This window comes from Balaenoptera acutorostrata, chromosome 13 (genome assembly GCF_949987535.1).
Source record: "Balaenoptera acutorostrata chromosome 13, mBalAcu1.1, whole genome shotgun sequence".
In the NCBI taxonomy this organism is placed as follows: domain Eukaryota; kingdom Metazoa; phylum Chordata; class Mammalia; order Artiodactyla; family Balaenopteridae; genus Balaenoptera; species Balaenoptera acutorostrata.
This window is the reverse complement of record NC_080076.1, coordinates 27,571,826-27,585,907: the sequence shown is the minus strand read 5'-3', so window position 1 is coordinate 27,585,907 and position 14,082 is coordinate 27,571,826. Positions and strand designations below refer to the sequence as shown.

The 14,082-nt window shown below is 38.6% G+C and overlaps 1 protein-coding gene across 11 annotated transcripts in view; it reads left to right on the top strand.

Moving 5' to 3' along the window:
* The window catches only part of KATNAL2 (katanin catalytic subunit A1 like 2), a 109,096-nt gene that overhangs the window by 9,114 nt on the left and 85,900 nt on the right, over window positions 1–14,082 (top strand). The window lies entirely within an intron of this gene.

The following is a 14,082-nucleotide window of genomic DNA, read 5'->3' as shown; positions in this document are numbered from 1 at the left end:
AGAGGTCTCTTAGGCTGTCTTCTCATTTCTTTTCATTCTTTTTTCTTTATTCTGTTCCACGGCAGTGAATTCCACCATTCTGTCTTCCAGGTCACTTATCCGTTCTTCTGCCTCAGTTATTCTGCTATTGATTCCTTCTAGTGTATTTTTCATTTCAGTTATTGTATTGTTCATCTCTGTTTGTTTGTTCTTTAATTCTTCTAGCTGTTTGTTCTTTAATTCTTCTAGGTCTTTGTTAAACATTGCTTACATCTTCTCAGTCTTTGCCTCCATTCTTTTTCCGAGGTCCTGGATCATCTTCACTATCATTATTTGGAATTCTTTTTCTGGAAGGTTGCCTATCTCTACTTCACTTAGTTGTTTTTCTGGGGTTTTATCTTGTTCCTTCATCTGGTACATAGTCCTCTGCCTTTTCATTTTGTCTGTCTTTCTGTGAATGTGGTTTTTGTTCCACAGGCTGCAGGACTGTAGTTCTTCTTGCTTCTGCTGTCTGCCCTCTGGTGGATGAGGCTATCTAAGAGGCTTGTGCAAGCTTCCTGGTGGGAGGGACTGGTGGTGGGTAGAGCTGGGTGTTGCTCTGGTGGGCAGAGCTCATTAAAACTTTAATTTGCTTGTCTGCTGGTGGGTGGGGCTGAGTTCCCTCCCTGTTGGTTGTTTGGCCTGAAGCAACCCAGCACTGGAGCCTAGAGGCTCTTTGGTGGGGCTAATGGTGGACTCCAGGAGGCCTCACTCCGGGAGGGCTCACGCCAAGGAGTCCTTCCCAGAACTTCTGCTGCCAGTGTCCTTGTCCCCACAGTGAGCCACAACCACCCCCCGTCTCTGCAGGAGACCCTTCAACACTAGCAGGTAGGTCTGGTTCAGTCTCCTGTGGGGTCACTGCTCCTTCCCCCTGGGTCCTGATGCTCACACTACTTTGTGTGTGCCCTCCAAGAGTGGAGTCTCTGTTGCCCCTAGTCCTGTCAAAGTCCTGCAATCAAATCCCGCTAGCCTTCAAAGACTGATTCTCTGGGAATTCCTCCTTCCGTTGCCAGACGCACAGGTTGGGAAGCCTGACGTGGGGCTCAGAACCATCACTCCAGTGGGTGGACTTCTGTGGTATAAGTGTTCTCCAGTCTGTGAGTCACCCACCCAGCGGTTATGGGATTTGATTTTATTGTGATTGCAACCCTCCTACCATCTCATTGCGGCTTCTCCTTTGTCTTTGGGTGTGGGGTGTCTTTCTTGGTGAGTTCCACTGTCTTCCTGTCGATGATTGTTCAGCAGCTAGTTGTGATTCTGGTTCTTTCGCAAGAGGGACAGAGTGCACGTCCTTCTACTCTGCCATCTTGAACCAATCCTTGGTCACACTATTATTGACAACATGTATTTACATATTTTAGAATCAACTTGTGAAATTCCACAAAGGTTGCCGGATTTTGATTGAGATGGCATTGAATCTGAAGATAAATTTGAGAAGAATTGACAATTTAATTTTAATTTATTATTTTTTTAAATGATTTTTTTGGCTGTGTCAGGTCTTAGTTGTGGCACGCGGACTCTTCATTGTGGCGTGTGGGCTCCAGAGTGCGTGGGCTCTGTAGTTGCAGCGCACAGGCTTCTCTAGTTGTGGCGCACAGGCTTAGTAGTTGTGGTGTGTGGGCTTAGTTGCCCTGCAGCATGTGGGATCTTAGTTCCCCAACCAGGGATCAAACCCACGTCCCCTGCTTTGGAAGATGGATTCTTAACCACTGGACCACTAGGGAAGTCCCAAGAATTGACAATTTAAAAATAATGAGAATTATAAAGAATTCTACAATCGAAGAGTGTAGTATCTCTTTTTATTCTGGGTTTCTTAATTTTTTTCAGTAGCAATTTAGAGTTTTCTTCATAGAGGTTTTGCCTGTTTTTGTTAGAAATAATTTTAGTTTCTTGATACTATTCTAAATGGTTTTTATGTCATTGTAAATGGTTTCTTGGTTTTTTAAATTTATTTTATATGTATGACTGATATGTAGAAATGCAATTGATTTTGTATATTGATTATTTTAGTGACATTGTTAAATTCATTTATTAATTCTAATAACTATCTGTGAATTATTTTGATTTCTTTACATACACAGTCAAATTATCCATGAATAAAAGACAGAGCTAAATCTTTTTTTTAAATTCTTATGCCATTTATTTATTTTTCTTGCCTAATCTTACTGATTAGGACCTCCAATATAATATAATGTTGAACAGAAGTGGAGTTAAGAGGCATTATTGTCTTTTCCCCAAGCTCAAAGAGAAAGCTTTTAACATTTCACCCTTTAGTATGATGTATACTATAGGTTTTATTGGTAGATATCTTTTTGTCAAGATAATGCAGCTTTCTTCTATTCCTAGTTTACCCACAGTTGTTTGGGTTTTTTTTAATCAAGGAAAGTGGGTTGATTTTTATCAAACACTTTTCTACATTTGTTGAAGTGATCATATGATTTCTCTTTATTTTGTAATGTGGTGCATTAACTATACTGATTGATTCTCTAATATTAAAACAACCTTACCTCATTCCTGGGATACACTGAAGTTTTATATTATATAATGCTGATTCAATTTGCTAATATTTTGCTTAGGATTTTTCCATCTATTTTTTTTTTTTTCTTTTTTTTTTTTTTTAAATTTATTTATTTATTTATTTATTTATTTATTTATTTATGGCTGTGTTTGGTCTTTGTTTCTGTGCGAGGGCTTTCTCCAGTTGCGGCGAGCGGGGGCCACTCTTCATCGCGGTGCGCGGGCCTCTCATTATCGCGGCCTCTCTTGTTGCAGAGCACAAGCTCCAGACGCGCAGGCTCAGTAATTGTGGCTCACGGGCCTAGTTGCTCCGCGCCATGTGGGATCTTCCCAGACCAGGGCTCGAACCCGTGTCCCCTGCACTGGCAGGCAGATTCTCAACCACTGCGCCACCAGGGAAGCCCCATCTATTTTTTTTTTAAACATCTTTATTGGAGTATAATTGCGTTACAATGGTGTGTTAGCTTCCGCTTTATAACAAACTGAATCAGTTACACATATACATATGTCCCCATATCTCTTCCTTCTTGCATCTCCCTCCCTCCCACCCTCCCTATCCCACCCCTCTAGGTGGTCACAAAGCACAGAGCTGATCTCCCTGTGCTATGTGGCTGCTTCCGACTAGCTATCTATTTTCCGTTTGGTAGTGTGTATATGTCCATGCCACTCTCTCACTTTGTCCCAGCTTACCCTTCCCCCTCCCTGTATCCTCAGGTCCACTCTCTAGTAGGTCTGTGTCTTTATTCCCATCTTGCCCCTAGGTTCTTATGACCATTTCTTTTTTTTTTTTTTTTAGATTCCACATATATGTGTTAGCATACTGTATTTGTTTTTCTCTTTCTGACTTACTTCACTCTGTATGACAGACTCTAGGTCCATCCACCTCACTACAAATAACTCAATTTCGTTTCTTTTTATGGCTGAGTAATATTCCATTGTATATATGTGCCACATCTTTATCCATTCATCCGATGATGGACATTTAGGTTGCTTCCATGTCCTGGCTATTGTAAATAGAGCTGCAATGAACATTTTGATACATGACTCTTTTTGAATTATGGTTTTCTCAGGGTATATGCCCAGCAGTGGGATTGCTGGGTTGTATGGTAGTTCTATTTGTAGTTTTTTAAGGAACCTCCATACTGTTTTCCATAGTGGCTGTATCAATTTACATTCCCACCAACAATGCAAGAGGGTTCCCTTTTCTCCACAGCCTCTCCAGCATTTTTTGTTTGTAGATTTTTTGATGATGGCCATTCTGACCGGTGTGAGATGATATCTCATTGTAGTTTTGATTTGCATTTCTCTAATGATTAATGATGTTGAGCATTCTTTCATGTGTTTGTTGGCAATCTGTATATCTTCTTTGGAGAAATGTCTATTTAGCTCTTCTCCCCATTTTTGGATTGGGTTGTTTGTTTTTTTGTTATTGAGCTGCATGAGCTGCTTGTAAATCTTGGAGATTAATCCTTTGTCAGTTGCTTCATTTGCAAATATTTTCTCCCATTCTGAGGGTTGTCTTTTGGTCTTGTTTATGGTTTCCTTTGCTGTGCAGAAGCTTTTAAGTTTCATTAGGTCCCATTTGTTTATTTTTGTTTTTATTTCCATTTCTCTAGGAGCTGGGTCAAAAAGGATCTTGCTGTGATTTATGTCATACAGTGTTCTGCCTATGTTTTCCTCTAAGAGGTTGATAGTTTCTGGCCTTACATTTAGGTCTTTAATCCATTTTGAGTTCATTTTTGTGTATGGTGTTAGGGAGTGTTCTAATTTCATTCTTTTACATGTACCTGTCCAGTTTTCCCAGCACCACTTATTGAAGAGGCTGTCTTTTCTCCATGTATATGCTTGCCTCCTTTATCAAAGATAAGGTGACCATATGTGTGTGGGTTTATCTCTGGGCTTTCTATCCTGTTCCATTGATCTATATTTCTGTTTTTGTGCCAGTACTATACTGTCTCGATTACTGTAGCTTTGTAGTATAGTCTGAAGTCAGGGAGCCTGATTCCTCCAGCTCCGTTTTTCTTTCTCAAGATTGCTTTGGCTATTCGGGGTCTTTTGTGTTTCCATTTTTCACCAATTGTGAAATTTTTTGTTCTAGTTCTGTGGAAAATGCTAGTGGTAGTTTGATAGGGATTGCATTGAATCTGTAGATTGCTTTGGGTAGTAGAGTCATTTTCACCATGCTGATTCTTCCAATCCGAGAACATGGTATATCTCTCCATCTAGTTGTATCATCTTTAATTTCTTTCATCAGTGTCTTATAATTTTCTTCATACAGGTCTTTTGTATCCTTAGGTAGGTTTATGCCTAGGTATTTTACTCTTTTTGTTGCAGTGGTAAATGGGAGTGTTTTCTTAATTTCACTTTCAGATTTTTCATCATTAGTGTATAGGAATGCAGGAGATTTCTGTGCATTAATTTTGTATCCTGCTACTTTACCAAATTCATTGATTAGTTCTAGTAGTTTTCTGGTAGCATCTTTCGGATTCTCTATCTATAGTATTATGTCACCTGCAAACAGTGACAACTTTAATCCTTCTTTTCCTATTTGGATTCGTTTTATTTCTTTTTCTTCTGTGATTGCTGTGGCTAAAAGTTCCAAAACTATGTTGAATAATAGTGGTGAGAGTGGGCAACCTTGTTTTGTTCCTGATCTTAGTGGAAATGGTTTCAGTTTTTCACCATTGAGGACTATGTTGGCTGTGGGTTTGTCATATATGGCCTTTATTATGTTGAGGAAACTTCCCTCTATGCCTACTTTCTGGAGGGTTTTTATCATAAATGGGTGTTGAATTTTGTCGAAAGCTTTCTCTGCATCTATTGAGATGATCATATGGTTTTTCTCCTTCAATTTGTTAATATGGTGTATCACATTGATTGATTTGCATATATTGAAGAATCCTTGCATTCCTGGGATAAATCCCACTTGATCATGGTGTATGATCCTTTTAATGTGCTGTTGGATTCTATTTGCTAGTATTTTGTTGAGGATTTTTGCATCTATGTTCATCAGAGATATTGGCCTGTAGTTTTCTTTCTTTGTGACATCTTTGTCTGGTTTTGGTATCAGGGTGATGGTGGCCTCGTAGAATGAGTTTGGGAGCGTTCCTCCCTCTGCTATATTTTGGAAGAGTTTGAGAAGGATAGGTGTTAGCTCTTCTCTAAATGTTTGATAGAATTCGCCTGTGAAGCCATCTGGTCCTGGGCTTTTGTTTGTTGGAAGATTTTTAATCACAGTTTCAATTTTGGTGCTTGTGATTGGTCTGTTTATACTTTCTATTTCTTCCTGGTTCAGTCTCAGAAGGTTGTGCATTTCTAAGAATTTGTCCATTTCTTCCAGGTTGTCCATTTTATTGGCATATAGTTGCTTGTAGTAATCTCTCATGATCCTTTGTATTTCTACAGTGTCACTTGTTACTTCTACTATTTCATTTCTAATTCTATTGATTTGAGTCTTCTCCCTTTTTTTCTTGATGAGTCTGGCTAATGGTTTATCAATTTTGTTTATCTTCTCAAAGAACCAGCTTTTAGTTTTGTTGATCTTTGTTATCATTTTCTTCATTTCTTTTTCATTTATTTCTGATCTGATCTTTATGATTTCTTTCCTTCTGCTAACTTTGGGGTTTATTTGTTCTTCTTTCTCTAATTGCTTTAGGTGTAAGGTTTGGTTGTTTATTTGAGATGTTTCTCTTTTCTTAAGGTAGGATTGTATTGCTATAAACTTCCCTCTTAGAACTGCTTTTGCTGCATCCCATCGGTTTTGGGTCGTTGTGTTTTCATTGTCATTTGTTTCTAGGTATTTTTTGATTTCCTCTTTTATTTCTTCAGTGATATCTTGGTTATTAAGTAGTGTATTGCTTAGCCTCCATGTGTTTGTACTTTTTACAGATTTTTTCCTCTAATTGATATCTAGTCTCATAGCGTTGTAGTTGGAAAAGATAGTTGATACAATTTCAATTTTCTTAAATTTACCAAGGCTTGATTTATGACCCAAGATATGATCTATCCTGGAGAGTGTTCCATGAGCACCTGAGAAGAATGTGTATTCTGTTGTTTTTGGACGGAATATCCTATAAATATCAATTAAGTCCATCTTGTTTAATGTATCATTTAAAGCTTGTGTTTCCTTATATATTTGCATTTTGGATGATCTGTCCATTGGTGAAAGTGGGGTGTTAAAGTCCTCTACTATGATTGTGTTACTGTCGATTTCCCCTTTTATGGCTGTTAGTATTTGCCTTATGTACTGATGTGCTCCTATGTTGGGTGCATAAATATTTACAATTGTTGTATCTACTTCTTGGATTGATCCCTTGATCATTATGTAGTGTCCTTCTTTGTCTCTTGTAATAGTCTTTGTTTTAAAGTCTATTTTGTCTGATATGGGAATTGCCACTCCAGCTTTCTTTTGATTTCCATTTGCATGGACTATCTTTTTCCATCCCCTCACTTTCAGTCTGTATGTGTCCCTAGGTCTGAAGTGGGTCTCTTGTAGATAGCATGTATATGGGTCTTATTTTTGTATCCATTCAGCCAGTCTATGTCTTTTGGTTGGAGCATTTAATCCATTTACATTTAAGGTAATTATTGGTATGTATGTTCCTAATACCATTTTCTTAATTGTTTTGGGTTTGTTATGGTAGGTCTTTTCCTTCTCTTGTGTTTCCTGCCTAGAGAAGCTCCTTTAGCATTTGTTGTAAAGCTGGTTTGGTGGTGCTGAATTCCCTTAGCTTTTGCTTGTCTGTAAATGTTTTAATTTTTCTGTCAAATCTGAATGCGATCCTTACTGGGTAGAGTAATCTTGGCTGTATGTTTTTCCCTTTCATCACTTTACAAATGTCCTGCCACTCCCTTCTGCCTTGCAGAGTTTCTGCTGAAAGATCAGCTCTTAACCTTATGGGGATTCCCTTGTGTGTTATTTGTTGTTTTTCCCTTGCTGCTTTTAGTATTTTTTCTGTGTATTTAATTTTTGATAGTTTGATTAATATGTGTCTTGGTGTGCTTCTCCTTGGATTTATCCTGTATGGGAATCTCTGTGCTTCCTGGACTTGATTAACTATTTCCTTTCCCATTTTAGGGAAGTTTTCAACTATAATCTCTTCAAATATTTTCTCAGTCCCTTTCTTTTTCTCTTCTTCTTCTGGGACACCTATAATTCAAATGTTGTTGGGTTTAATGTTGTCCCTGAGGTCTCTGAGACTGTCCTCAATTCTTTTCATTCTTTTTTCTTTATTCTGCTCTCTAGTAGTTATTTCCACTATTTTATCTTCCAGGTCACTTATCCATTCTTCTACCTCAGTTATTCTGGTATTTATCCCTTCTAGAGAATTTTTAATTTCATTTATTGTGTTGTTCATCACTGTTTGTTTGCTCTTTAGTTCTTCTAGGTCCTTGTTAAACGTTTCTTGTATTTTCTCCATTCTGTTTCCAAGATTTTGGATTACCTTTACTATCATTATTCTGAATTGTTTTTCAGGTAGACTGCCTATTTCCTCTTCATTTGTTAGGTCTGGTGGGTTTTTGCCTTGCTCCTTCATCTGCTGTGTGTTTCTCTGTCTTCTCATTTTGCTTAACTTACTGTGTTTGGGGTCTCCTTTTCGCAGGCTGCAGGTTCGTAATTCCTGTTGTTTTTGGTGTCTGTCTGTAGTGGCTAAGGTTGGTTCAGTGTGTTGTGTTGACTTCCTGGTGGAGGGGACTAGTGCCTGTATTCTGGTGGATGAGGCTGGATCTTGTCTTTCTGGTGGGCAGGTCCATGTCTGGTGGTGTTTTTTGGGGTGTCTGTGGCTTTATTATGATTTTAGGCAGCCTCTCTGCTAATGGATGGGGTTGTGTTCCTGTCTTGCTAGTTGTTTGGCATAGGGTGTCCAGCACTGTAGCTTGCTGGTTGTTGAGTGGAGCTGGGTCTTGGCGTTGAGATGGATATCTCTGGGAGATATTGGCATTTGATATTACGTGGAGCTGGGAGGTCTCTTGTGGACCGGTGTCTTGAACTTGGCTCTCCCACGTCAGTGGCACAGCCCTGATGCCTGGCTGGAGCAACAAGAGCCTGTCATCCACATGGCTCAGAATAAAAGGGAGAAAAAGAAAGAAAGAAAGAAGAAGATAAATTAAAATAAAATAAAGTAAAATAAAATAAAGTTATTAAAGTAAAAAATAAAAAACAATTATTAAAAATTTTTTAAAGTCATAAAAAAGAAAGAAAGAAAGAAAGAAGAGAGCAATGAAACCAAAAAACAAATCCACCAATGATAACAAGTGCTAAAAACTCTACTAAAAAAAAAGAAAATGGACAGACAGAACCCTAGGACAAATGGTAAAAGGAACGCTATACAGACAAAATCACACACAGAAGCATACACATACACACTCACAAAAAGAGAAAAAAGGAAAAAAATATGTATATCGTTGTTCCCAAGGTCCACCTCCTCAATTTGGGATGATTCGTTGTCTATTCAGGTATTCCACAGATGCAGGGTACATCAAGTTGATTGTGGAGATTTAATCCGCTGCTCCTGAGGCTGCTGGGAGAAATTTCCCTTTCTCTTTTTTGTTCGCACAGCTCCCAGGGTTCAGCTTTGGATTTGGACCCCTCTCTGCGTGTAGGTCGCCTGAGGGCATCTGTTCTTCGCTCAGACAGGACGGGGTTAAAGGAGCAGCTGATTCGGGGGCTCTGACTCACTCAGGCTGGGGGGATGGAGGGGTACGGAATGCAGGGTGAGCCTGCGGCAGCAGAGGCTGGCATGACGTTGCACCAGCCTGAGGCGCACCGTGTGTTCTCCCTGGGAAGTTGTCCCTGGATCACGGGACCCTGGCAGTGGCGGGCTGCACAGGCTCCCAGTAGGGGAGGTGTGGATAGTGACCTGGACTTGCACACAGGCTTCTTGGTGCCTGCAGCAGCAGCCTTAGCGTCTCATGCCCGTCTCTGGTGTCCGCGCTGATAGCCGTGGCTCACGCCCGTCTCTGGTGCTCCTTTAATCGGCGCTCTTAATCCCCTCTCCTTGCGCACCAGGAAACAAAGAGGCAAGAAAAAGTGTCTTGCCTCTTCGGCAGCTCCAGACTTTTTCATGGACTCCTCCCAGCTAGCTGTGGCGCACTAGCCCCCTTCAGGATGTGTTCACGCAGCCAACCCCAGTCCTCTCCTTGGGATCCGACCTCCGAAGCTCGAGCCTCAGCTCCCAGCCCCCACCTGCCCCGGCGGGTGAGCAGACAAACCTCTCGGGTTGGTTAGTGGTGGTCGGCACCGATCCTCTGTGCGGGAATCTCTCCGCTTTGCCCTCCGCACCCCTGTTGCTGCGCTCTCCTCCGTGGCTCCGAAGCTTCCCCCCTCCACCACCCAGTCTCCGCCCGCAACGGGGCTTCCTAGTGTGTGGAAATTTTTCATACACTAGGAAGAAAAAGAAAAAGAAAAAACAGAGACAAAAGAATAGGGATGGGACCTTCACAGCTCCCTCCCACTGGTGCAGGTCCCGTCCCTATTCTTTTGTCTCTGTTTTTTCTTTTTTCTTTTGCCCTACCCAGGTACGTGGGGAGTTTCTTGCCTTTTGGGAGGTCTGAGGTCTTCTGCCAGCATTCAGTAGGTGTTCTGTAGGAGTTGTTCCACATGAAGATGTATTTCTGATGTATTTGTGGGGAGGAAAGTGATCTCCACGTCTTACTCTTCTGCCATCTTGAAGCTCCTCTCTCCATCTATGTTAATGAGTGAGATTGGCCTATTATTTTCCTCTTCTGAGTGTCTTTGTCAGGTTTTTGTATGAGGGATACATTGTCCTCATAAAAATTGAGAAATGTTCACTCTTTTTCCATTCAGTAGAAGAATTTATGAAGATTAGCATTGTTTTTGTCATTGAATGTTTGGTAGAATTTGCCTTAAAAGAATTCTGGGTATGGATTTCCCACAGAAAGTGTTTTGTTTTGTTTTTTGTTTGTTGGTTGGTTGGTTTTTAACGGATTCAAGTTCTTTTCAACAGGACTGTTGATACTTGTAAATTTCTTTTTGGTTTCAGTTTGGTATATTGTATTTTCTTGGAATTTATTTATCTCATCTAAATTTTCAAAGTTATTGGCATAATTGTTCATGATACATCCTTTTTTAAAAAATAAATATGTACAGGATCTGTAACCGTCTTCCCTTTTTATTCTTGACATTGGTTATTTGTGCGTTCTCTCTCTTATTTTTCTTCCCCAGTCTTACCAAAGGTTTATCAATTTTGTTAGTCTTTTCAAAGAAGCAACTTTTGTTGATCCTGTCTGTTGTACATTTGATTTCTATTTTTCTATGTTTACATTCTTAAAATTATTATTTCCTTTCTTATACTTTCTTTGGGTTTATTGTATTATTTTTTTTCTAATTTCTTAATATAGTTGCTTAACTTATTAATATTTACCTTTTTTCTCTTTTAAGAGATGCATTTAAAGATTTAAATTTCCCTCCAATCACTACTTTGCCTGCTTCCACATGTTTTAATATGTAGCATTTTAATTTTTTCCTTTTCATTCAATTTCAAATATTTTCTAACATCTATTATGATTTTTCTCTGACCCATAAGTATTTAGAAGTGTATTATTTGCATATGGGAAGTCTATTGATACCTTTTGGACATTGTTTTCTAGATTAACTGCATTGTGTTTACATAACAATATTCTGCATAACAATCTACATGATTTCAGTCCTCTAACATTTGTCAAGAATTGTTTTATGGCTCAGTGTATGGTTAAGTTTCTTAATTGTGTTGTTCAAATCTTTTATTTCTTACAGATTTTTTTCTTCTTGTTCTGTTACTTATTGAAGAAGGCATATAAATATCTCTCACTGTGATTGTATTTTTTTGCCTATTTCTCGTTTTTATTTTGTCAATTTTTGCTTTATTTATTTTGATGCCATGTTATTATGTACATAAAAATTTAGGATTGTTATCTTCAATTAATTTGTGTGTTTTATGTGAGATAGGGGTTAAGCTTTATTTTTTTCTTATTTGGTTATCCAGTTGCTCCAGTACCTTTACAAATTTTTTTGAATTACAGTGTCAATTTTGTAAAAAATCACATTACCATATATTTGTGGGTCTATTTCTGAACTGTCTGTTCTGTTCCATTGATAGATTTATCTATCTCTGTGCCAATATCAAACTATGTTAATTATTGTGGCTTAGTATTAAGCCTTGAAAACTGGTAGTGTAAATCCTCTGACTTAACTCTTTTTCAGTGCTCTCTTGGTTATTCTAAATTTCCACATAAATTTTACAATCAGATTTTCAATTTATACAAAAAAGTCTGCTGAGCTTTTCATGAGATTTCATTCAATCTATAGATCAATTTTCAGGAGAATTAACATCTTAACAAAATTCATTTTCCCAATTCATAAACATTGTATCTTCTTTAGTACCTCTTATCCCTATTTTGTCATTTTCAGCATAGAGGCTGTATTAGTTTGCTAGGGCTGCCATAACAAAATGTCACAGACTGGGTGGCTTGAACAACAAAAATTTATTTTCTCACAGTTCTGAAGGCTAGAAGTTCAAGATCAAGATGTTGGCAGGTTTGGTTTATCTGCGGCCTTTCTCCTTGTCTTGCAAATGGCCACCTTCTTGCTGTGGCCTCAATATGATCTTTCCTACATTGGAGAACATCCCTGGTGTCACTTTGTGTGTCCAAATTTCCTCTTCTTCTAAGGACACCAGTCAGATTGGATTAGGGACCACCCTAATGACCTCATTTTAACTTAATCACCCCCTAAAGGCTCTATCTCCAAATACAGTCACATTCTTAATTATTCAGGGTTAGGGCTTCAATGTATGAATTTGGGGAGGAGAGGACACAGTTCAGCCCCCAAAAGAAATCTGAAACATCTTTTGTTAGATTTGTTCCTATTTGATTTTTATATACTATTGTAAATGATATTGGTTGAAATAGTTTTTCTCAAGTCTGTGTCTGAGAGTTCCAGTATCTTGAGGCCCATGTGAATCTGTTTCAATTGTCTGTTATTCCTAATGTTTTTCATTTATGTTGTTCTTTTCTTAGACTGTATATGGCAGTGTAGTTGATGGTTTGGTTTTAGAAATAATTTGAGATGAAGGATGATGATATCTTCCTGTAGAGGTAATTTAGGCTTGTTTGTCTTGTGCCTGGGGAGAGGAGCTAGTAATCTAGGAATATCTCAGTCCAAATTCAGGGACTGAGATTTTTCCGGGCCATACAGAGCTTAGGCAGCCTAACTTATCCGTTGTCCTTATTCCTTGGACTGAATAAGGACTGAGTATTCATTGGTTTTACCAGGGTCCCCTATCTTGGTGGGTCTTGGATTAGAACTTTTGCACCTGTAGCACCTTGAGGTTGTCAAACACACTACTCAGCATCTTAGCCTCTTAGAGGCAGGCAAATGTCCTGGAAAAAAATTCGATTCAAATGCCATGGTCATGTCTTTGTATTAATTGAGTACACACACACACACACACACAAACACACGCAATTGTGTCTGGAGAATAAAATCCTATAAGTGAAATTGCTATATCAGAGTTTGTATATGTGTATGTTTGATATATGTGCATCTGTAGAATACAGTTCTTGTGGAAATAAATAAAAACCACCCAAACTGAACAAACAGAGGCTATTTATTGAGAGCTTGCTATAGCAAGGGAGTCAGCTACCATCACTTGCATTTGGCAGGCAGGGGAGTGGGAAAGCTTTATAGCGAAAAAAAAAAAGGGAAGGCTTTAGTATTTTCTGATTGGAGGTTGCTGACTTGGGAAATCCAGAGTTGGGCTAACTAGAAGTGGGGCATCTTATGTGATTGATTTGGAGATCATATTTGGCTTTCTCTGGTTGGTCCTGACTTGGAGACTGAGGGCAAAAATAGGGAGGCTGGCAGTTGTTGACCAAATCCTCACCATTCTGGGCCAATTGCTAAGGAGGTTGTGATTTAGTTTCTTGGACTGATTGCTGGAGAGTCTGTGATTTGGTTTTCTGGGATGGTTGCTGCAGAGGTTGTGGTTTGGCTTCCTGAGCTTATGTGGTTCTGGCCATTAGTCACTTATATATTCAGTTTCTCATCCTAAAAGTGATATTGTAGTACCAAAGAATATATATTTAACATTTGCCTATTAACTTCAATAGAAGTTGTATCAATTTATCATCTACTAGTAATGTATGATCATCTGCTCCAACACAGCAGGCTATTAATCTTTTGAATTCTACTTAACTGATAGGTGAAAATTTGTATCATATTATGTTTTTTTTCTTTTTTTTTGAATTTAATTGAATTTAATTTTTTTATACAGAAGGTTCTTGTTAGTTATCTATTTTATACATATTAGTGTATATATGTCAATCCCAATCTCCCAATTCATCTCACCACCACCACCTCCCTCATATTATGTTTATTTGCATTTTAGTAAGATTGAGCATCTTGTCATATATTTAAGTCATTTGTGTTTCCTTTTGTGTGAACCATCTTTTCCTATGTTTGCCCATTTTTATAGTAAATTATTGGTTTTTTTTTTCTCATTAGTTTGTGGGCCCTTATTATATATAAAGGAAATTGGCCTTCTGAAT